The 23,230-nt window shown below is 47.2% G+C and overlaps 1 protein-coding gene across 1 annotated transcript in view; it reads right to left on the bottom strand.

Annotated features, from left to right (window-relative positions):
* LOC118594076 (LIM domain containing preferred translocation partner in lipoma) overlaps positions 1-13,320 on the bottom strand; it is a 606,198-nt gene extending 592,878 nt beyond the window's left edge. Inside the window, exon 1 of the mRNA XM_036203866.1 lies at positions 13,190-13,320. The gene's annotated coding sequence lies outside the window, so the exon portion shown is untranslated. The remainder of the gene's footprint in view (positions 1-13,189) is intronic.
* Positions 13,321-23,230: the final 9,910 nt, after the last annotated feature.

Here is a 23,230-nt window from a genome sequence, read left to right as displayed (position 1 = left end):
CAAGCCATGACGAATCCACACCTCTGAGTCTTGAACTAACCCTGAAGTTCTTCCTCACCCCCACAGGAAAAACAACAAAATATTAGATAATGTGACAAGGGAAAGCAGAAGCACCAAGGACATAGTTATCTACAGGAAATCACTCAGAAGGACAAAAAGCTCTCCCTGAACATGACTATCCCTACATTTTTAACATGTTACAGTTCATTTTTATCTTTTACAGTAAAACCTAGTGCGTGCCTATCTACGTGGGTAACAGTCACACTAGAATTGACCGATCTCAACAAATTTGTCACACAGTCAATGAAATAAATACTTTTTACGTTACAATAGTAACTGGAAATAAACATTAGACATACACAAAAACAAAGACAAACACTTTGGAGAAATTTTAATGAAGAATATGACCATAAGAGATCAAAGGAAAGGATTCTAGGAAGAGAACTGTCATGGCTTGTGTGTCAATGAAGCCGAGGATGTGAATTTTAAATGAGTTCATTGTGGGGGTTTGAATGATAACCGTCCCCATAGGCTCATATGTATGAATACTTGGTCCCCAGTTGATTGGAATGCTTGGGAAGGATTAGGAAGTGTGGCCTCATTGGATGTCACTGGGGGTGGGCTCTGAAGTTTCAGAAGCCCATGCCAGGCTCAGGGTGCCCTGCCAAGTGAAAAACAACTCTCTGAAACCTTAAAAAATGGTGATGGAAGGAAAGAATCGTTCCTGTATTTCTGAGTTATGTTTGATCAGGGCCATACAAAGTGGCCTACGCCCCAAAGATATCGATGATCACTGTGGATTTATGGGCACCAGAATGGCTCATTCACAGTGCTGTGTGAAGCAAAGCCCACCATTCTCAGAGCCCCATCGTTCTTCGCTTTTAGCTCTGACTTCTGTTGGTATTTAGCTAAAATAATCCTAGAGGCAAATGGAGAGCGGACCTCCAAATAAGACTGCCCAACATATATTTTCCCAGGAATTAAAAACAAGAAGAAAAAAGTCAGGGTTGCAGAACTCGAAGACCTTCTAGAACATTCTTCACCCCACCAGAGCCTGAATTTTCACTGTAACAATCCAGTCTAAACTGTCACTTTTCTTCAGGGATTAGAGTCACTCTCTCCCGAAGGGCGCACCATCATGCTCACACTGAACCGGTCTCAGGGGATCTGTACAAGATGGCAAAGGGTTGATGTCTTCCTTGAGAACACTTCTCTCCACGCCTTTACATTTGTCACCCTTTGTGGCTTGGATGAGAACGGTGCCCATGGGCCTATATGTGTGAATGCCTGGTCCCCAGTTGGTGGACTCTTTGGGAAGGATTAGAAGGTGCGGCTGAGGGGTGTGTCACCATGGATGGGCTTTGACGTTTCAAAAGCCCATGCCAGGCTCCGTGTCGCCCTCTTTGTTGGAAATGTGTGGATCCGAGGTGAGCTCTCAGCTCCTGCTCCAGCACCATGCCTGCTCGCCTGCCCCCACACTGCCCATCTGGAATGACAAGCCAGTCCCCAGTTAAATGAGTTCTTTTATAAGTTTCCTTGGCCATGGTGTCTCCTTAGGAAACAGAACAGTGACTAAGACACCCTGCTACAGCAATAAGTAGAGGAAGACAAGGGCGTTTCCAAGAAGTGCTGACACCTGCCATCCCTGAGTCAGCTCTGCTCCTCAGTCCCACCCCCATACACCCAATTTTCCCAGGCACCATGGCGTTCCTCACCTAATGTCCCAGCCCAAGTTACTCCCCCATACGTTCTCTCTCTTCCCCAGCTCCCCAAATTCCCACTCCAACTTCAATGTCCCCTCACATGATCATCTTTCCAGCTCTGCAGAACTTCCCTGTAAAGGACCCTGAAGTTAGACGCCAGCAAATCACAGGCAGCACATGTTACCTACATGAATGTGCACTTTTTTCCTCTAACATAGGGTCTTTCTGGCTTATAGCCCAGGCTGACCCAAAACCCATGCCCTTCCTGCCATGGCCTCCCATGTATATACTGTCTTGGGAACTTCTATGATCACCTAGAGGTGGACACTCACTCAACACTCAGGTTTCCAACTCCCAAGGCCATGCCAGAGTTCCACTGCGCTTGTTTATCCTTTAAAAAAAAAAAAAGAAGTCTCTACAAGATTGGCCTGTAGGCAAGTCTATGGTACATTTCCTTGATCAGTGATTGATGGTGGGGGGTGGAAGGGGCCACCCCTAGCAGATGGTCCTGAGTCCTATAAGAAAGCAGGCTGAGCAAGCGTTCCTAAGAAGCATTCCTCCATGGCCCCAGCTTCAGTTCCTGCCTCAAGTTCCTGTCCTGACTTCCCTCAGTGACAGACTGTGACCTGGAAGAATAAGCCACATACCTTTCCTCCACAAGCTGCTTTTAGTCACCGTGTTTTAGTTACTCAGACCACAGTAACTGAGACATTCATATATTTGTAAGGTCCCTCCATGCTGCTGAACAAATGAATACACAAATGGGTCAATGCATCATACTTTTAAGGTCCTGTCCAACTGCCAATACTAACCCTCTCCAAGTGAACTGGCTAACCTCCAGGCAAGAAAAAAAAGACTATTAGGGGTAGAAATGACAAACTGCTAGACGGTGACCTCCCTTTCACCTCAGTCTAAGAAAAGGTGCCACTTACCTGCCTGGTCACCACAGAGTTTATCTTTCCCATGAGTCAGAGAACACCTTGCCCTCTGGGTGACCACACCTTCCTACAGTCCCTGAAAGTGATTCTTTTTCATACCAAACAAGACAGAAAGTCCAGGTGCCAACAAAACTGTTTTCTTCCTGGAAGGTACACAAGGCGGAACTGAGTGGAAACTCACTAGAAACAGTAAGTGTGGGTAACACTGTGGCCGCCTGGCCCTTTGTTCATAACAGCTGGGCTTCCACAGTCACATTATCAAGATGGGCCACAGCACGGGAAAACCACAGATCCAGGAACACAGCTACATTAGCGCACAAAGAGAGAATCAATCTTTCTTAGCTCTGAGTAGCCCGAGCAATTTCGGCTGCCTGTGGCATCTAGGCCTAAGCCTTCCTGTCCTCCAATGTCTCAACAAGCCCAGCAGGTCTCCTCCACAGCCCCCACAGCATTTTCTAGGTAAGGTGCTTTTAGCCAGCCGAATGAACGAAGTGGTTACAATCTTGACATCCATCACCTCCAAACATTCAGAAACCCAGCCTTTCCCAATACAAACCATTCAACCATGTTCCGTGGGTGCCTAGCCTCACCCAAGACAAGACAGCAGATGTTTGCTGAGTCCTTAATTTAGGTCTGGCATTATGCACACCACTTACGAGGCCTCCTTCAATCTTCACATGGACGTAGAATGACCTATAAGTGACCCTCGGAATCGGCGCACCACTGAGATGAAGAGGAGTAAGGGCATACCGAGAAACAGGGCAGCCGGAAATGATGGTGGCCTCACCCCTGCGGCAGCCGGCGCTGGTGCGGACCTGCTTTTCGTCTACTACATTTACTTCTTTATTTTCATATTTATGTATCCGTTGTGTCTGTGTGCACACGCTGCAGAGGTCAGAGCAGGTACTTTACATGGTGAATCAACTCCCTGGCTCGATGCGGATGTTTTTATATGTAAGAAAATTGCAGCGAACCTTAAAGACAGAGATGTTTTAATATCCAAAAAACACTGTGTTTCAGCCAGGCCTGATGGCACCAGGCTGTAACCTCAGCTATTTAGGAAGCATGTCACATGCACCTGACTATCCCCTCTCTGTCCCCAAGGCTCTCTGCAGGATGGCACTGGCCTGGGAGCTACCAGACCGAGGGACGAAGACACATGGGGATCAGCTTCAGCAGAGAAGATTCCATGACGAGAGCTGAGACACCAAAGGTCAGTGACCTGGCCTGGCCTGGTCATCTAGCTTAAGTGTCACACAAGATTCTGTAGAAAGCCTGGCTCCACCCTCCAACGATAACTTCCTATTTCAACTACCGAGTAGTCCTGGAGTGGCATGCGACCACATCACAGGGACTACAGAAGATGCTATGGCTGGAAAGACGCAAACAGAACACAAAGGAAACCCAGGCCAGAGCAGGACAGTCACAGCGGAAGGCAGGGCAGTGCCCAGCTGTTCCCCGAACGTTCTGCACAGCTGGAAATGCCTGAGAATGTCTGAAGCTCTCACTCACTATCAGAGCATGTTCCTTCTCACGGTGGCACTCTTATTAGCAAGAGGTCAGGAAGTCATGCATGGAGAAAGTCCCCCTATTAAATGGTACAAGTCGGACTTGATCATGGCAGTGCCAACATCGAAATGCCACCTCTTCGCATCAGGAGTGTATCACCACAGGTGCCAGAAGCCATGCTGGACACCCTGAACTGGCCACACGGATCTGGGCACCAGACAGAGATCTAGGTCCTCACAAAATATCTGTCAGGTGAGCAACACAGCCCCACCACCCGCGCTCACAAAGCACGGTCACGAGCACGCCTCTGATCCTTACAAGTGCGTTCTGATCTATCATATGATCCCTTTGAAAGTAACTGAAGCTCAGGAACGTACCCGAACTGACTGAAGATCACTGGCGCTAGGAGTGGCTCAAAGGCATGTTTTGTTTTCCCTTCAACAAAAGCCACTGCCAATGGTGCCGTCAAAGTGACAGCCCACTAAAAACTCAGACCTTCAGGCTCACCGACACAAATGTCACCTTCCACCTAAACTTTCAAAGCCCCACCGCTGACGCTGCCATGAAATCACAGTCCCAGGGAAGTCACTGTTTCCTGCCTGTGCATCTGCAGCAAGGGCATTCACCACAATTATCTCGTGTTCACACGAAGAACTTAGAGAGCAAGACAGAAGAAGTCTTGGGCGTGAGTCCAAAATTCCTACCCTGTCACTCAAAGCCCCGTGCCTCAGTGGGAAGGTTTGTCACCCAAGACTTCTGACCTACTCTCTGCCAGACAAGACAGATCTTACCAATATAGCTCTTGAGTTGCAACCGGGAACTAAGTAATAAAAATGTTTATAAAATACATCTACAATGTAACAAGTGCCACTGAAGGCAATGAAAAACTAATGGGCTTAAAGAGACAAGGAAAAGTGTTCATGTACCCCAGAATGGTGGTCTACACCTTTAATCGCTGCACTAGAGAGCCAGAGGCAGGAGGATCGCTGCAAGTTGGAGGCCTGGCTAGTCCACATAGGGAGTTCCAGGCCAGCTAGGGCTATATGATGAGACCTTACTTTTTAAAAAATAAATAAAAATAAAGACTTGAATGGTGGAGAATGAGGATGACAAAGGCTGTCTCAAGAATTGTGGAAGCTGCCTTTAATCCCAGCACTCAGGAGGCAGAGCCAGGTGGATCTCTGTGAGTTCGAGATCCAGGACAGGATCTCTGTGAGTTCGAGATCCAGGACAGGTACCAAAACTCCACAGAGAAACCTTGTCTCGAAAAAAAAAAACCCAAAAACCAAAAAAAAAAAAAAAAAAAAAAATCATGGAAGCTAGCAGAGATTTGGGAGTCTGGTCCTTGCCAGCCAGTAGCAGGCATCGACAGCAGTAAGGTGAATAAATCCCAAACCACACTGACCGGAACTGAACGACCACCTTAATCACACTGCTTTCCAAGTTCAAAGTAAAAGTTCCAAGCCTGAGACACAGTGATCTCCAAGGGGAGGGGGTGGTATTCTGGTCCCCGACCGAGCAAACTGAGTATTCAAAGACCTTGAAGGAAAGGCCTCCACAGGAATAAGAGCCCAGGGATCCTGAGCAAATCTGTACCTTTCCTGTTTCACCTGTGTGACATCATGTTTCATCACCTGTGATATCAGAGGCTTCAACACTGACTGCCCAGACCCCAGCCCACACTTAGTTGGAAGGTAGGCCCCCGCTGCCAACTTGGGCTTCTCCTACTGTCTGTGAGCTTTAGTGTCCATGAAACAGTTTTCCTCAGTTAAGACAGAGAAGCTGGCAAATGAGAGACAAGCAGGAACTAAGCAATTTCACAGTACTCTGTCAGCTTCCAGAATCTGCTGTTCCCTCTCTCTCTCTCTCTCTACACTAATAAGTTCAAGGCTCATCTTCTCTGGCCTGAAACACCTCAGCAGCCATCTAGGCTGGGTCCCAGAGTCTAGTCTTGACCTGCTACTACTATGCCACCAAAGCTGGGTAGAGCGCGGATGCAACCACCTACAACAGAAGCCCCTCCCCCACGCCCTCTGCCAGACTCACCAGCTCAGCTTACAGACTTTACCCTCTACTCTTCCCTGGCCACTTCCATCACTCACGGTGATCTCTAAACCCATTTTTGTGTTGCTCCAACACTCCTAGGTCTCAGGCTTGGGTACACAGTCTGACGTCACTTTGCCTATGGGCCAGGGAGAAGGCTCAGCTGGTAAGAGCACCTGCTGCCGAGCCTGAATTCAAACCTTATGGACCTCCACAACAGAAGGGAAGAATCGGGTCTCCCAAGTTAGTCCTCTGTCCTCTGCCCCACAACACTTGCACAGGCATGTACATGCACACCAACGAAAACATAACAATGCTAGAAAGTTTGAAATTCCTCTGCCTGCCAAGTTTTTGTGTCTCTATTATGAGAATGCCTAGTCCTTCCTCAAAATCCAGCCCAAAGGTCTTCTTTGCCATAATCTTCGCTGGGATTCCAGGTGATCAGCCACGCCTCTCTCACTGCTCCCTCTGGCTGATGTCAGTTCACTGGGGCTTTAGCCTGCCCTACTTTGCTCTCTCTCCTCGAAAGCATAGACGTATATTGTAGTCTTCCCTATCAGTCAGCATGCCACATTTCTGCCTAACGTGGTCATCACACAGGACCTATGTACTGAACTTAATACAAGATAGAAGCTAATAACTACCATACCTATCATGGGGTACACAGGGTAAAAGTAAGCAAAAAAATCCAGAAATTTCTTCACGGCACAAAGTAGATTTTGATCTTTGATCTTGAGAACACAGTTTACAAAAGACTCAGTCTATGACTATCAGGGAAGAAAACAGAGGGGTACATTCAAAGAACAGAAGAACATCCAAGAATAACCGACCACGAGGAAAAAAAAGTACAAGAGGAATTACCCCCGCAATAATTCTCTATCATGGATAAGCAAGCCCACTCATTCCCATCCCCTAGTCCTGTGACCTGACCAGTCAATGCCACCTGTAGCAGGTACAGACAATCCTCAATCCAATTCCAGGTCTCTGCATGCCCCAGGCGCTAGGCAGTCAAAACACTGGTCCTTCCCCATGCCTGCATCCTGTGGTTGAATTAACAATGGCACCCCCTCTTCAGGCAGCAAATATTTCCAGAGCGGCTATCACATTCCAGACACTCTTCCAGGCACTGTGAAGGCAGCCATGTATAACGCAGACACCCTTGCAAACCTCCAGAAGCTTCTCTTCTTGCTGAGGATTGAGCCCCGAGTCTGACAAATACTAGGCAGTGCTCTACCGCTGAGTTACATCTCCAGCCTGTGAAGATGGTCTAAGGTAAAGAAGAGATCCAGGTCTAGTGGCAAACACCTGTAATCTCAGCACTTGGGAGGCTGAGGCAGGGGGATAAAGAAGAGTCCAAGGCTATCTTCAGCTACGTAGTGCGTTCAATCATATCTTTGGCAGCATGAGTCTCTGTCTCCAAAAGACAAAGCACAGCAGAGGTAGAAAAGGCAAACCTGTCATGTGAAGTGGCTACCATTATATTATAAACAGTGTATTTACTTCACAGTTACTTCAGAATATCTGAGATAAGGGGGACACAAGAATGAGAAAAAAAACGAAGTTTTATTCATTTTGCCAGGTTCCATACTGGGCGCTAGCTGGGGCAGGGGTCTGTCTTTCTTCCATGGATCATAAAACAGCTTATATAAGCTAGTGATAGGGAATACTGTCAACTGGACAGGATCTAGAAAATCTAGGTGGAGAGACTCCATCACACCTGTGAGAGATTATCTTGATCAGGTAAATCGAGATGGGAAGACAACCCCCACAAATCTCAGTGGTACCATTCAATGTGCTGGGGTCCGAGACTGAGCAAACCCGAGAAAGCCAACCAAACAAAAGCCTTCATCTCTCTCACTACTTACTGAATGTGGATGCAATGTGACCTGCTGCCTCGTATCCCTGCCACCGTGGGTGACTTCACCATGGTGGTGGACCTAACCCTCAAACTGTGATCCGAAACCAAACACTTCCTTAAGTTGCTCCCATCAGGGTGTTTTATCGCAGCTCCAGGCAAACTAGCCAAGATAGGACTTTTATCTCTGAGTCAGAGAATAACAAACTGTGTACCTGAGGCAGGAAGGTGGCAGAAGGTAGCACATGATCCCTTTCAGTCAAGAGCCAGGACTATTTACTTCTAAAGGGTCATAGCCTATGGCAGGGCAAGAGCCAACAGGAAGGATACTGTTTATAACTACCAGAGTACACCCAGGATCCTCTGGAGGAGCCATAAGGCCAGGGAAATGATAGAAAAACAGTCTCCCCAAGATTTGATCACTTTCTTATTGCCCCAACTGCCTCTCTATTGGGTGCGTGGAATCCAGATCACTGCAAAGGCTTGGGAGGGGAGGCACAGTGAAAGGAGCATTAGCTTGCTGGCTCCATTTCCACACAATCTGCCATGGAAGAAAGCATGGCAACGTGCTAGCAGCCATGGAACACCAGCATGAAACCAAGAAGGCCACTTGCCCAGGGTTCATCCTCAGGAGCAAACCCAAGGTCCAGTGCACGTGCACTGAAAATACTACAGACCTCAGGTTTTCTCGATTGTGGACAGGGACAACAGTGTCCAGTCAAGAGGCCACAGACCAGGCAAGTGCTTAGAACTAAACATGCCACTTAGCTGGGCAACCTCATTTCACCAAGCTCACTTTCTCAGCTGTAAAATGAGACTGACGGTCACCATATCAGGCCAGTATTAGTCCTAAAACCTAACGTCTGAAACTGGGGACCACAATGAAGGAAGGAGACTTACTTAACTCGGGGTTCCTAGAAACTCAAGGCACATTACCACTATCACCTCTGCTCTGATGAAGGCCTGGAGGATGCCACATAAGTGTCCACAGGAGAAAAATCCCATCACCCGACAGGAAAACAAAGAGCCAATCAGGAGTCAGGGTCACTGTTCTATAACTACCTGTTCAGGTTAGGTTTTGGGGAAAAAAATCCCTTTAAAGGACACTCCCTCCCTAAAGACCAACCCACTAGGCCTCACCTCTAAAAGTCCCACTACACTGTACAGACTCAGGAACCAAGCCTTCAACACACAAGTCTTCAAGGGACAAACCACACCCAAGCCACAGCGATCATAAATCTTAGGGAATCAATGTGGTAATCACACGAGCATACACTAATCATTCAAAACTTTTAAATTATCTTGCTGCCTAGAAAGGCTAGGAAGCTAAACATTCTCTGGTCTCAGCTCTGTGGCTATCTTCCAAGCCTTACTGCCTTTAGCCCTCAGCTAGTGACCAATCTCATTCCTGGGACCTATATTAGGAACAGGACAAGCCTCGAAGCAGCAAATTGCCACAACATACTTCACACTGCCCCTGGGCTCACCCTCACGTCCTGTGTCTCATATGCACCTTCAGGTCAACAGACTTCTACTCATGTTCGACCTGCACACATGGAGCAGCAACAACCACTTTCTCCGTGCACCCGACCCCCACCCCACTTCCTCACCTCCAGTGAGTTTAGGCAAAGCCCTGCATTCCAAAGCCATATTCCAGGAAACGTCCCCACCCACCAATGCACACACCTCGAGCTCCAAGGCCCTCCTTTCTGTACTGGGTCAAAGTCTCAAGTTCCCTCATCCACTTAGGAAGAGTGTTCTTGTGCCTTCTGCCTCAACCTCTACACTCAATCCCACAGCGAAGCTTCCAGAGGCCCTGCCCAGCCTTGTTCTCCTGTGAATCATGACCCTCAATAGGATTGATTAATGGCCCCCACAGCTGCAAGACAAATATAAACTATACTTTGCAAAAAAAAAAAAAAAAAAAAAAAAAGGTCCTCAGGCTGGGTAGGCAAAGGCACTTGCAGTGCAAACATGGTGCTTGAGTTTCTGGAAGCCAACAGACTCCACAGAGTTGTTCTCTTAACCTCCACAAACACGCTGACCCTTCCAAACACAGCCAAAATAAACCACCCTGTTCCCAGCACCTGCACAGTGGCTCCTTTGTCCAGCACCCTACATCTCACGCCTTCCTTCCTGCACTTATATTTCTCTTTCTTAGTCCTGGAGATTCAGTTCAGACAGCACCCTTCTATGGTGGGTTACTTCCCAGGAAATGGCCAGCCTCTTGAGTAGCCAAACCCTGACCACACCCTCCCGGCTTCTCCACCCTCACACACACACCCGGTGCTCCTTTGGCACAGGAAGGATGCCCTCCTCAACTAGTGCTCCCAGCAGCCTACTCAGTGTCTCTCTGGCCTATGGGAACCAGGCCAGAGGCATGCTTTCCACACTGGATCTCCTCCTTCCTACACTTCCAGTCTCTGCCAAGTTACCCTGCAGTCCTTAGGAGTTATACTGTCCTTGGTGTACTGGGACCCATCTATAACTATAAACCATAGTTCTGAAATCAAACTAATCTGCCTCTGCTCCAGCACCAATTAACCCATGCTAGCTCCACAGCAGGGTAAAGTTACAGGTTCCCACCAAGAACCCCAAGTTTGGAAAGTACAGTTTTGTGTACACCTCTAATTAGCTCTGTAACCTCAAGGAAAGGGTTAAAATGGAGATGGGACTGTCACCATGCTTACTTCTCCAGAAACTCATGTAGAACATTTGATGGGAATGTATTTTTTTATAAAACGCAAAAGTACTATACATTTATAAAAGACCTGGCAACCAAATTTTATCCAATTTAAAACAGTGACTGTAAGACATGTGTCATTATCAACTTTAGAACAGAAACTTGTTCAACTAGGACACATCTGTGATTAAAAGACAATCACATGTCAGTGGTGTGAAAACATGAAAAAGACACATGTAGCTTAGAACTTACCTAATAAAAATAAGAACCTGCCATACAGTTTCCATATTTGACACTGGTACATAATAGGTGTTCAGCTACGCATGCCAAGCAAATGAAACAACACATGATCATTTTCTTAAGCCAAATTATCACCTCTCTTACTGAAACTGGGCAGCAGGAGGCTTCTCAATGCCAGTTCTCTAAACCATGTTACTGCCTGCTCAAAACCCTCAAAAGTCATATGGCCTGGCATTCCTAAAGCATTTCAGAATCAAGTCTCCTCTCCTACCTATCACTGTCTGGAAATGCCTACCCTCTCAGAGGAATGGCCTCCTGGCCAAAATGTCTCTCCACGAAGGCCGATACTCAATCCCAGCAATAATGATCAATTCAAGACCTTGCTTCCCTCCCACTGCCCAACTCCGGGCCAGAGCTGCTTACAAGGAATTGGGAGAAGAAGGGTGGAAGAGAGAGGAAAGGGGGGGGGGGTCAGGAGATGCAAAACAAGACACTGTCCCAGCCTCGGGACCCCTGACACGTCCCCCTACCCTTCACACAGCTAATCCTCACTAGACAGCATTCTGGACTCCACAGGCTGCCTTCCAAAGATTAAATGCCCCTTGGTGCTGGCAAGAAGCTCGCCAGGAGACTCTGGGGACAGCAAGAATCTTACTGGGTTTCTGTACCTCCCCACACTCCCCCCATGTCAATCCACCATTATTCACCAGAGACTACAGGGCTGGCACTCAACTTCTGTGGATCTGGGTTTGTTTCCCTACTTGTAGAAATGAGAAAAGCGGTCAGGGAGAGGTTAATTTATCCTGCTGCAGCCCTATATACTTTCCCTCCCTCCTCTCAAGGTTTTCTGAAAACTTGCTTGTGCAGGGGGACTAGTGAACCATTAAGTCACTAACACCTTCGAGAAAAAGTTGTATTGCAGAGGCAAGCTTGCCAAAGGGGGGGGGGGAGGGGTACAGAAACAAAAAGAGATGAAAAGTCTGTTGAGAAAGCCAGAAGGGATCAACAGAGAGGTCTTGCTAGGCCTTCCTTGTCGGGGAGGGAAAGCAGTGGACCCCTTCCTAAACAGAAAAGCAGCTAGAGACACTTTACACTGCCCCGTCCAAGTACCCCAGGCACAACTCCACTGGCATGGTCTCCAGTCACACTCCCACCCCAGGCCACCAACGCCATGTCCACGACCCACCCTTACTTACTTAGCTTTCTCTGGCCTGCAGTTACCTCCCTGACAAGGAAGGCCTTGCTTTTCTTTCTTAAGTCAAGTCCCTACCCTTCCAAACAGACCATCACAGACACACACCCATCCAGGACCACTGCGGGTCCCTTCATGGAGACCAAACTATGAAGCTCCTTCCCGAGAAGCCCCCCCTCCCTTAAAAACCTGATCTTCGCGTTCTCCCCAGCATCTGGCCCTTCCTACTTTGGGTCAGGTTTGGCTCCTGCGTTCCAGTGAGTCTCTCCCTGAGGGCAAAGTCTGGTCACGAGTAACCTACAGTGCTTGAAAACGGTGAGGACTCCAAAACCTCTTACCAAAAAAAAAAAAAAGAAAAGAAAAGAAGAGGCGTTAGGGGTCCTGAGCCACCGCACTTAACCAGGGCTCCACCTTCCAGGAATGACTTCCTGGAAAGCCCGCCGCCTCTCCGGTGCCTCGCCAGCCGGGACTGTAAAATGGGAAGACTGCTCTCGAGTCGCTGGGTCCCTGAGGCCCTCTCCGCGGTGACAACCGGGATTCCGCGAAAGCTCGAGGCAGACGGGCGCGGCCCCGCCCCCCTGGGCACCCAGAAAGGCCCCGGGCCGGGGGCGCGCGGAGGGCGCCCGCAACCCCGCCCCTCCCCCACGCCGTGCACCCCGCTTCCCCGGCCCGGGAGCCCGCACTTCCGCGGCGGCCAGGGCGGAGCAGGGCGGTCCCGCGCTCCCGCCACCGCAGCGGCCCGACCCGGGGGAGGGGGTGGGGGGAAAGATCGGGGGGTTCGAGCGGCGCCCGCGGGCCGAGGCTGCGGGAGGGAGGAAGCCTTCGCTACTATACCTGGGGGAGGGAGGAGGCGGACGGGGCAGCGGCGGCCGCGACGGCTGGAGGCGGAGGCTCGGGCGGAGGAGGAGGAGGTGCCGGGCACTCCCCCTCCCATTGTCCCGACCCGGCCCGCGGCCCGCAGCGGCCCGCTCCGCCCGGCCCGCGCCCTCCCCGTGCCCGGCCCCCGCCGCCGCCGCCGGCCCTTACCTTGCAAGCGGCCGGCTCTTCCCGCCGCTAATGCTACTTATCCCGGGGAAAGCTGGAGCGGGGCCCGGGAGCGAACCCACAGACAAAAAGTGAAACTTCGGCAGGCCGGGAGCGGCTGCTGGTTGGTGCTCTCCCCCTCCTTCCTCCCCACCCCCCTCCCCGCGGTCTCCCGTGCGGTGCCCTGAGCGCTGGAGGCTGACGTCAGGGGCCTGAATTCCTGACTTTGCCTGCACGCATTTGTCCATGTAAGGTATGGGGAGGCGTGTGCCCGCGGGGCCGCTGCAGTAGCCGGGCGGGGAGGGGGCGCGGCGGGCAGCGCCCGCTCGAGGTGGGCGACCCTGGGCAGTGCACTTCCTGGAGGAGGGGACGCGGGGGTGCAGGGAGCATGGGAAGAGGAAGGGAAAAAGAGGGATCTGCCTCCACTGGAGGAAGAGGAAGGAGCTGCAGGAGGAAGTCGAGAAACCGGCACACTCGGGTCGCCTCTGCAGGCGACAAATTGGAAGGCTGAGCTGGAACGACGAGACCCTGCCGTGGAACACCCCCTCACCCCCCACTCCCTCCACCCCAAGAGCCTCGTCGGAGCCCCGCCCAGGACTCCAGGAGGACTCGGAACTACGGGATGGTGGAGTGCAACTTGGGTTCACTTCACACACACGTGAGAGCGCCGAAGCTCTCGGGAGCTGGGACCTGACCCAGCGCGTACACTAAGCAGATCCCATTCTCTACTTTCAGCTGGGTTTCCGCCTCTAGGCAGGACCCAAGCTCGGGTGCTGTGAGCTCAGAACCAAGTTAGACCTGGGCAGATGACTCGACCACCCACTGAAGTGACTAGCCCCAGTTCCTGGAAGGCTGTGGTTGGCAAGCCTTGAGCAACAGTAGCAATCAGGGCAACTTCCTGTCCTTTGTTCAAAGAAATGAACCTATGGAGTTTAAGATTTACTTCCCAACCCTGCCCTGCCCCAAAACCAGAAAGCTTGCTCTGTTCTTAAAGCTTAAAAAAGAAAATACACGAACTGGGCAAACTGGTTTCAGTAAAGACAGGCCTGTTCTTGGAAGGTTGGGGTTGGATTTTTTTTTTCCCTTGGTCTTTGATATTTGTAAAAGTGAGCAAAGATGACGTCCCCATTTACTAGGTTAAGACATGGGCTAGGAGGTACTGGAGGCTCTGGCCCCAGGATTGAAAGCTTTTAATCCCAGCACAAGGGAGGCCGGTCTAGGTGGATCCTGTCACAAACAAAACAGCCTCTGACTTGTTCTTTTTGTATTTCTATCGTGTTCCTACACAAAAGAAATGCCTCACCTCAACCCACACTACCAGCAGCCTCAACCCACCCTAAGGGCTCTCCCACCTGTTACTACCCTCTCAGGCGGGTTAGATGAACATGGCAGAGTGACCTGCACAAGGTAACTGGCTGAGCAAGCTCCTGACTCTGCCACTCACCTTCCGTACCCCCCTGTGGGCCCTGACCCCCTGCAGCCTAACCCAGTCATGCACATAGAAAGTACACCAAGAACTATGGGCGCAGGGAAGCTCAACCATGGCTCTTCTCAGGTTAGATTTTGATAAACCTTTCTGACTAAGAATTAAGCACATAAGTGTCAAAGTACATATTCTTGTACTTAACGTTTATTGAACAACGCCTCTCCTGCGGTCTTCACATTCAAAGCTACTTAACCCCTTTGCCCTCTCAACTTTCCCAGCTACTCATTCAAAAGTAGGAATGCAGCAGGAAAGATCAAGAGTACGCAATAATGAAATATTTTCTCTTTACAATTAACCTGATATCACGCGGGAAGCATGAGCTCCTGAAGTTCAGACTTAAAAAGATCACAATTATTCACTCTGTCCTGAGCATTTTGGCCGATCTGTGTCCTGTGTACTACTATATAGTGTGGGGAGATCACCCCGTGCTCATTTAGACGTAACGGAACTTGACCAGCTTTGCTTGCTCACTTTTATTCCCTTCTCAGTTACCCACTTATAAAGAATAATAGGGTTCTAATGAGGATTAATAAAATTTAATAAGGTATAATTACAGTCATTCATTTTCTCCATCATACACGTTATAAGAGTGCTGTGTTGATCCAGAAATGCTACTAATTATGTTGAAACTGTTCCGTGTGTTAGGGAAGATCACTGTGTTGCTTCTCCTGGAAGACTGAACTGCTAGGTAGGCATGGTGCTGGCATGAGCACTGTAGAAAGTTCATCACAAAAAGGTAATTGCAACTCATGAGGCACTCACGGGAGTGTAAGTGGCAAAGTCATAAACTGGATGTTTGGTGAACCACATGCCGGGCCATCAGGAGTCCTAACCCAAACCAGAAGCCTCATTCCGCTTTGTGGTTCTGCTTTCTATTGTCCCCTCACGTGCCCTGTGCAGAGACTTGGGCCTCCATCGAAAGTTTGCTCACACTGGCAAGCACGGTGCAGTCGAAATACTGATTTACCATTGCAGGAAATAAAGGCAGTTCAGGATTTCAGATGAGTTGGAGGGTGTGGCCCTGTGGCCTGAGGAAGGCTCATGGTTGATATGAAGCTTTGTTACTGGTCCAGTGAGGGCACAAAACACAGGCAGGCTGGCGGACCCTACTACTCTGTTGTATTCTTCACAGACCTTCACCTGAGGGTTTTCACAGAAGTCATGATAACATTTTTCTGGAGTCTGTGTCAGGCGATAGTGTAAGGACTTTTCCTATGCAATTCACTGAACTCGCAAATCCCTTGGAGGGACTGATGTTATTTCTGTCGTTGGCACATGAGGAAATGAAAGCCAGAGGAAGCTAGGCAGCTTGTTCTTAATACTAGTTTTTGAGTACACTGAGATTCCACGGTGAGCCCAGGAAGCCTGGCACCTATCTTTGCACTGCGGAGTGGCCATCTGCTCTCAGTGTGAGCCTTCCATTGTCGGGGCTCCTAATCTGCAGCAGCGGAGAGGAAGAGCACAGAGGAGCCTACAGAAGAAATAGGAAGACCATGATCGCCAGGAAAGATGGGAGGCCGAATCATTCTGATGGAGCTTCATCAAGGCCGGACTCCTCGGGACGGTTTGCACAGGCTTGCCTTGATGATTTGGCACCAACTTGGGCCTTCTGCTGCATTTCTGCAGCCCTGAAAAGACCTCCAGCTGTGGCCAGTTGAAGTTAGGGCCAGCTCCTAAGCACAGCCCCTCCACCCCACCCCCACTCTGTCTTCATTAGTCTGCACAGGTTCTCCTCTGAGGAACAAGCTTCCTTCTCCATCTGCGAGGCAACCCTTCAGGCTCCTGTGCAATCCCATGTCCTCTGAGGACTCCTTTGTCCCCTCTGTCCCCTCCAGAGCACTCCTTGCTCTGTGTTTAGGACCTCAGACACTGTTGGCTCATGTGTCTTTTCCTCCAACTTTACTCAGAGTATACCAACATCTAGAGTCCCTAACATCATTCCTGCCTTGGTCACTCATTGTAGGCACCCAATGCTTTAATGTCTTTTTCCTTTCTGTTGACCCTGTCCAAAGACAGAGAAAAATAGAGAAGGTAGAAGGCCCGAGTGTTTAACTAATCAGAGAACTACATCGGGAAAGGAGATCTGGATGCCAATGAGAAGGTAGAGAAATAATCAAGAGACAAAAATTTTGAAGGTAACACCAAGACTAGTTCGTGGCGGGACACAGGAGAGGAAGCCTCGTAGGCCCTTGATTTACCTCCAGACTGATGTGCAATCTCACTCTCCAGGAGTCACTGCCTCCATGGTCTCAATTTCTTTCTCCCATGCAATTGAATTCTTGGATTTGGTGTTCTACAACATTCTCTCCAGCTCCCAAGCTTGATACTGCATTCTCCTCAATAACCAAGTTTATCTTTACAAAACATGGCATGACCCTTTAACTTGCAGAGATGCCTTGATATCACTGAACTTCAGCAAAAACCCTTCAGCTGCCCTTTCATATGCCCTGAACAAGTCCTGGTGGTCTTTTTCCACACTGTAGGCTCCACCTCGGTCCTCCACCAGTCCTAGCCCCTTTGTCTCTCACACACTTTCCTGTCGGTCTCTTCTTCCCTGTCTATCTCTTCTGCCTCCCTCTCCCTCCTTTCCCTCTCCTTCAAGCCCTGGGGGAGAGAGAGAGAGAGAGAGAGAGAGAGAGAGAGAGAGAGAGAGAGAGAGAGAGACTCCTTCCCTTTTTGCTTCAGGTTTTTTCTCAGTTTCTTCCTCATACTGAACCTTAAAGACTTCAAGACCCATCCTTCCCAATGCAGATTCTGCCTGTCCTGCTGACCTCCCAGAAGGTATGATCTTACCATTGCCTAGTCTTTCACATGGCCTCCACTCATTTGGAAATGACCTTTCTGCCTTCTAAGAGAGGTACACTTGCTTATCCCCTTGCTCTATATTTTTCAGATGAGTTTGAGCCCTTCCTGCCTGTCTTAGTCAGGGATTCTACTGCTGTGATAAAACACGATGACCAAAGCAACTTGAAGAAGAAAGGGTTTATTCAGCTTACACTTCAGTTTAATATCAGAGAAAGTCAGGCCAGGAACTCAAGTAGGGCAGGAATCTGGAGGCAGGAATTGATGCAGAGGCCGCAGAGGGCTGCTGCTTACTAGCTTGCTTCCCATGACTTGCCCAGTTTGTTTCTTGTAGAACCCAGGGCCACCACATCAGGCACTAATTAAGAAAATGCCTTAGAGCTGGATCTTATAGACGTATTTTCTCAATTGAGGTTCCCTCCTTTCACATAATTCTGGTTTGTGTCAAGTTGACACAAGACTAGCCAGCACACTGACCCCTGTAAATACTTGATGGTAGTTTTGTGTTTCCTGTTTTGCATTTTTTTCATACCTAGCAACAATTACCTAGCATTTATAACTAAATGTTAATGAGAGAGAAAAACTCGTTTACCTTGTCTACAAAAGCAAACCAAATGATATATCTTCTCCAGAAGATTGACCATGTATCCTGGACTAACTCTGGTCAGGCAAAAGGCAAGGAAAAGGAAACATGTTGATATTTGTTGCTTTGTGTTCTTTGAGCCCTTCTAGGACTTATAACATTTTGTACACATAAATTTTTATAAACTGAGTATATCAGTATGTTATAAGAACACGTGTGCAATTAAAACAATGACTATCTTACCACTTTGAACAAATTTGTCATAAAAATGCCAAGTCATGGTTCTGGGGGATATCTTTCTGTACACTGTGAATATGTGTTGTTCCCACTGGTTAATAAATAAGCTGCTTTGGCTTATGGCAAGGCGTCTTAGAAGCAGGTGGGAAATCCAAGGAGAGAGACAGGAAAGAGAAAGGCGAAGTCTGAAGAGACACCAGCCTGCCGCCCAAGGAACAATATGCCAGCAGACCGGTAAAGCCATAGAACATGTGGCAAAACAGATTAATAGAAATGGATTAATTTAAGATATAAGAACTAGCTAACAAGAGGCCTGCCATAGGCCATACAGTTTGTAAATAATTGTAGGCCTCTGAGTGATTATTTTATAAGCGGCTATGGGACCTTGGGGCCAGGCATGACCAGGAAAACTTACAGCTACATCATGGACATGGTTGAGATGCAGTCTGTCTCCTATGTGTATGTCTTGGAGACTTGGTCCCCAGTGTGGCACTTTGAGATGACAAGATCTTTAAGAGATGGGGTTTAGTGAGAGACACTTGTGTCATTACATTCCCTGCCCCTGAAGCTGTTAATAGATGAGGCCACTCTCCTTTGACTCCTAGGTATTTCTCATAAGAGAATTATTCTAAAATGGGAAAATCTGCTCCTTCCTCCCCTCTTTACTTCCCAATTTGAGATGTGACTACTTGCTCCTACCACACAACACCCACTGTCTTAGTTAGGGTTTCTATTGCTGTGAAGAGATATCATGACCATGGCAACTCTTCTAAGGAAAACATTTAATTGAGGTGGCAGATTATAGTTTCAGAGGTTTAGTCCATTATCATCATGGCAGGGACCATGGTGGCATGTAGGTAGACATGGTGCTGGAGAATTCTACATCTTGATCCAAAGGCAACAGGAAGTGAACTGAGACACTAGGAGTGACTTGAGCATGTATGAGACCTCAAAGCCCACCTCCACAGTGACATACTTCCTCTAACAAAGCCACACTACTCCAAGGAAGCCAAACCAAATAGTGCTACTCCCTTTGGTGGCTATTAGCTTTCAAACAACCACATTCCACTCCCTGATCTCCAAAGGTTTGTAGCCATATTATAATGCAAAAATGCATTCAGTCCACCTTCAAAAGTTCCATAGTCTGTAACAGTCTCAAACTTATTTAAAAGTCTAAGTTTAATGCCTCTTCTGAGATTAATGTGATCTCTTAACAATTATCCCCTGTAAAATCAAAATCAAAAAGCAGATCACATACTTCCAACATAGGCATGCACAGGATATATATTACCATCCTAAAATATAGGGAAGGGAGCATAGTGAAGAAATAGTGGACCAAAGCAAGACCAAAAACCAGCTGGGCAAACTCCAAACTCTGTATCTCCATGTGTGATGTCAAGATGCTCCTCAGATTCCCAACTCTGTTGTGGAATATTAATTTAAGATGTGTTACATTCTTTTAGGCTATAGAATATTTGATAAATGATGCAAAGATGTGTGGCATTCTTTTATGTTGCATTTATTTAACTCTGTGAAGCTGTGTTACTTTGCTTGCCTGAAACACCTGATTATTCTAATAAAGAGCTGAATGGCAGGAGAGAGAGAAATAGGTGAGGCTGGCAGGCAGAGAGAATAAATAGAGAAGAGAAAAGAAGAGTGAGAAAAGGAGGAGAGGAGGATTTTTGTGTGATATTTTGTTTGTGTCCTGACAAATAAAACTTGCCTGGAGATCAGAGGGTGGAGCTATCCACTAGTTAACCATAGAGGCCAGGTGGTGGTGACTCACACCTTGATCCCAGCACTTGGGTGGCTCATGCCTTTAATCCCAGTACAATCAAGAGGTGGAGACAGGATCTCAGCCCCCCATTTAATCTGAGGATTTGTAGAGGTAAGAAGTTTCTAGTGGCTGCTGCTCTGCTTCTCTGATCTGTTAGCATTTACCCCAATATCTGACTCTTGATTTTTACTAATAAGACTAATTAGGATCATGCTTCCTTCAGGCACACAACATGGGACATGAATTTGCCAAAAAGCTGCTTGCCTGTGGCTTTGTAGCCACCAGCACACGCTGGATCTGCATGTGGGGGCTCCTGCTGGAGTCACTACCTCGACAGCTAGGTTTTCCTTTCTTTTTTTCCTCAAGCCTTCTGAGAAAGTTTGGTGTTTTTCTGTTGCAGCCTTTCTGCAGCAAACTCCACAGGGCTTGGGCTCCAAACACCACCAGAGTTAGCTCCTTAAACTACTGGCCAGCTCTGCCTTCCGGCAACTTCTGCCACACATGCTTCTTCCCCACAACCCTCTGCATTTTTCAGACAGACAGCTCCCTCACCCGAAGGGTTGTAGGCTTTCGCTGTACCCCCTCCTCTGGATACTGCCACACTAGGTAGCTGCCTTGACACCTGCTCAGGTTTCTACTGTTCTTTGCAGCAGCAGTCAGCCTTGGACTTCACTGTCAACTTCACCATCGGCAGCAGCAGATTTGGCGAGACAATTGGGAATTCTTAAAGAGGGAAATTAAATTTTTTTTAAAAAAAGAGAGAGATTTTTCCCACATTAAAAAATGGGAAATGCTATTACAATGGAGGGACTTATTTCTCTGTATTTCTGTGTATGCAATGCATAGTTTAAAAATGGAACAGTTAAATGAAATGGGATAATCACCTGGGAATGACATAATGTTAATTATCATTTTGACAATCATTATCAGTTCGATAACTCTTGGTTTATCTCTAAAAAAAAGTTGGTTGATATGTGTTCTAAGATACAAGCCTTAGAAAAACTTATTAAAGCAGATCATAGAGATATCATAGTCGCAGAGAGAGGAATATAAAGGAACCAACCTTACCATTACACTATAAAATTAGGAATAGCACAAGATGTTCAAACAACCAGCCTTAATTTATCCAGACACATTACCAGAACAACTGCAACATGACAGATATCCACACAGCTGTGTAAGAGCTGACTGGATTACTGTGGAAATGTTAGATTTGAAAAGATTTAAGGAAGCGATAGTCTCGTATGATATGCATTCACCTTTTGTGAGGCAGATGTTAACTTCATGGTCAACTAATAACAGAATTGTCCCACAAGACTGGAGAGACTTGGTTACAGCAGTATTGGTACCTGGTCCTCAATTACAGTGGAGGACTTGCTGAAAAGATGAGGCTAGGACCATCGAACAATGAAGTAGGGCTAGAGGTATTGAAATCTCTCAAGACCAACTTCTTGGAGAGGGCAATTATGATGATGTACAAAGACAGTCTCTATATGATAACCACACCCTGGCTGTATGCCATGCAGCAGCTTTGAATGCTTAGGACAGAACTGAAGAACTTGGAAAGAGAACTAAGTCATTTACTAAAGTTATACAGGGCCCAAAAGAAACCTTCACTGATTTTTTTTTTTTTACAAAGATTGACTTCAGCTATAAATAGAATGATACCAAATTCAGAACTTGACAAATAATAATTGAAGCTTTGGCTTTTGAAAATGCTAATTCACAATGCAAATGGGTAATTAGGCTATTAAAGGCAAGATCAGCATCCATAGAGAAATGGATCCAAGATACAGTCAATATTGAATCTCATAACCATGACAATGCTTGAATAGGAAAGGTGATTTCCAGAGACATGAAGAAAATCAAAATGACAAGTGTTTTAATTGTGGCAAACAAGGTCACTTAAAAAGGGATTATAAACAGAGCATTCCTAGAAACAAGGTTTTTTCCTAGGAATTATCCAAACAGAAGACCCTTCCCTTCTGGATTATGCAGAAGGTTCAGCAAAGGCCAATATTGGACCAATGAATGCAGATCAACGAGGGACAGACAGGTAACCCTTTGCCATTGGGAAAGCCTTTGTTGGCCCTCTTGCAGGCCCCCACTTCAAATTTGGTTCAGTCATTTCCTGTCACAGTAGGGGAAACAACTGCACAGAGCAACTAAAAGATCTAATGGCTATTATAAAAAACATCTTGCTCTGGATGATAGAACAGCTTTAAAAGATTGTGGTGGGTATTGTGTTCCCTGAAATATTGTGTGTTCCCCGAAATAAACATATCTGGGGTCAGAGAACAGACAGCCACTAGAACAGAGCCAGAAATGGTGACTAGAAAATGGGAAGAGTAAGCCATAACAGAAGTTGGGCGGTGGTGGTACACACCTTTAATCCCAGCACTCGAAAGGCAGAGCCAGGCAGATCTCTGTGAGTTTGAGGCCAGCCTAGACTACAGAGTGCATTCCAGGAAAGGTGCAAAGCCACACAGAGAAACCCTGTCTTGAAAAACCAAACCAAAACAAAACAAAACAAAAAGACTAACAAATGCTTTTCATTTGATCAGATATAACTTGCCAAAAGGGAAACTCCCCAAAGTTAGGATTGGGGCAGGGTTTTCTTTTTGTCTTTCCACAAGAATGATGGCACCCAGCTAAGGAATCTGAAGATCCCAGGACAAAAGAGACATGTGAAAAAAAAAAAAAAAAAAAAGATAAATCATCCAGAGAAAATATCCCAAGCAAAAGAGTAAATTGTCCCATTTACTCTTGATGTATCACATTTCCAACCGGATAAAATTTCATAAATCTTTCTAAATGTTTGTTACTGCTGTTCTCTACAGACATAATACAAATGGTGTTTTTATAGTCCCAGTTCAATTAAAAATTAAAGCTGGCTTTGGAGTTGGATCATGACTCTCTCCTTCTCTAAACCTAAGCTTGTTGTTAAAAGAAAATTCAGAGTCTCTGTTTCATATCAGAATAGCCACCTGGCATGTGACAGAAGACAACCAAGATCAAGGGACTATTATTGTTACAAATCTCTTACCCCTCAGATTTATTTTGATACTTTAAAATGTTTCTTTAGGTACAATACCATCTTAAAATTTAAACTTTCTGTTTTGATATTAATGATGTTGAAGTTTTCTATAGTGAATGATA

The sequence above is a fragment of the Onychomys torridus genome, chromosome 12 (assembly GCF_903995425.1).
Source record: "Onychomys torridus chromosome 12, mOncTor1.1, whole genome shotgun sequence".
NCBI lineage: Eukaryota > Metazoa > Chordata > Mammalia > Rodentia > Cricetidae > Onychomys > Onychomys torridus.
Note: the sequence above shows the minus strand (reverse complement) of the source record. Positions and strands in the feature narration are given on the sequence as shown.